This window comes from Mandrillus leucophaeus, unplaced genomic scaffold (genome assembly GCF_000951045.1).
Source record: "Mandrillus leucophaeus isolate KB7577 unplaced genomic scaffold, Mleu.le_1.0 Scaffold899, whole genome shotgun sequence".
NCBI classification, from domain to species: domain Eukaryota; kingdom Metazoa; phylum Chordata; class Mammalia; order Primates; family Cercopithecidae; genus Mandrillus; species Mandrillus leucophaeus.
The window spans coordinates 380433-382444 of record NW_012109796.1 but is presented as its reverse complement, the minus strand read 5'-3'; the positions used below and the strand labels follow the sequence as shown (position 1 = coordinate 382444).

The window sequence follows — 2012 nt, the reverse complement described above, 5'->3', positions numbered from 1 at the left end:
CCCCCCCCAGTCTCCTGAGCTGTGGCCAGAGACAGGACCATGGAGGCAGGTGGTGTGAAACAGCCTTGGAGAAGGGCTGGGGCTGGAAGGAAAGTGACCGAGGATCTTGCCACGCCAAGAATCCCAGCCCTCTGTCTCTGTATCCCTTCATCACAGCCTTCTCCAAATAGCCGGGTGACCGTCTCACCGTTGCCTTTCCCTGGTCTGCAGGTGGTCCTTGGGAAGCTGTATGAGACCCGGAGCAGTCAGCTGAGGAAGTACAAGCCGCCCGTGAAGCTGGACACCTTGTGGCACATGCCTCACTTTCAGAAGGTCAGTGTCACCTTCATCCATGCCCCTCCCTGCCCCATGCTGGCTGCTGCTCACCTTGCCAGGTCTTTACCTGCTGTCTCTAAGTTCTGTGGGCTTCTCGCCATCGATTAGCACAACAGCAGCAGCAGCAACAGCTCATGTCTCTTGAGCACTTCCGAAGGCCCGGAGCTGAGCCTATGTGCACCATCTCCATGACTTTTCACATTCACTGAAGGGGGCAGCTGCTGGTACCAGGCCTGTTTTCCGGACAGGGAACATAGTGGATGCTGCGGAGTGGCAGAGTGTTGGGCTGAACCCAGACCATCTGGGTGCAGAGGCTGGGCGGCTGTCCACCTGAGGCAGAGGCGGTCTACCTGTAGAGGAGGCTGTCACCTGGGAAGGAGGCTGTCCACCTGAGGCAGAGGCTGTCTACCTAGAGGAGGCTGTTGCCTGGGGAAGAGGCGGTCCATCTGGGGCAGAGGCTATCTACCTGTAGAGGAGGCTGTCTACCCGTAGAGGAGGCTGTCTACCCGTAGAGGAGGCTGTCTACCTGTAGAGGAGGCTGTCTACTTGTAGAGGAGGCTGTCTACCTGGAGGAGGCTATCCACTTGGAAGGAGACTGTCCACCTGGGGCGGAGGCTGTCTCCCTGGGGCAGGGGCTGTCTCCCTGGGGCAGGGGCTGTCTGGGCCAAACCTCCCTCCAGGGAAGGGGTAGCTGATGCATGACATCCTGTGCTGGGAATTTTGGGGTGCAAGACAGATGCATGCCAACCAGGATGAACTTCCCACAGAGTGACGTCCCTGGGGAGAGAGGAGCAAAGGTCTACCAAGGACTGGGGCAAGTGTGCGACATGTACCCAGACTGACCTAGATAAGGACCCAGGGAACGCACCACGTTCTGGCCTCAGGACTCAACCGGCGTTCTCTCAAGCACGCAGCCCTGTAGCACCCAGACAGGGATTCATCTTCAACAGCTTTTGGCAGGGAAAAAACAGGCAGTGTAAGAGCCGGGGGCACCGTACGGAGAAAGGGAAATGGGATATTTGGGAACAGTGGCTTCAGGATGGGGCTGAAGGAGCTGCATGTGCTCAGCTCAGGCAGAGGGAGCCTTTCTCGGAGGCCACAAGGCACTCGCCCGGCCCCAGGAAGACAGCTGCACAAAGCAACGTTCCTGGCCAGCCAGGCCCGGCTGCTGTGCCACATTAAACTGCAATTTAAACAATGAAGGGCCGGTGCCTTTCTGAGCCTAATGCACTCGAACAGGCTGTAGAGCTTCACCGGAGAAACCTGCTCTGCCCCCCTTGACGCGGCCTCTCATGTTCTGCCCAAGTGGCCTCTGCCAGCATATGTCAATGACCATGCGCCCCGCCACCCGTCAGTGCGCTGCCTCCGTGCACAGCAGACGTCAAGGGAGGAACAGGGCCGAGCACATTCGGGAGGTGGCGGGAGTCACTGCAGCTCTGCAGCTCCTCTCACTGCTCCTGCCCTCGACAGCATGGCTCATCTCTAGCTTCTCTGCCTTTTCCAGCCATGTCACTTCCTCTGCTTCCCCTGCTCTCTCACTCACTCAGCAGATTCCATCTACAGCCTCCATCCTGGCCCTGGCTGTGGTCTTTCCTCCCTGCCTTTTTTTTTTTTTTTTTTTGAGACGGAGTCTCGCTCTGTCGCCCAGGCTGGAGTGCAGTGGCCGGATCTCAGCTCACTACAAGCTCCGCCTCCTG

General features: G+C 58.5%; 1 protein-coding gene across 2 annotated transcripts in view; it reads left to right on the top strand.

Moving 5' to 3' along the window:
• The window catches only part of LOC105531594 (chromosome unknown open reading frame, human C9orf171), a 200872-nt gene that overhangs the window by 152191 nt on the left and 46669 nt on the right, over window positions 1-2012 (top strand). The gene's annotated exons all lie outside the window — the stretch shown is intronic.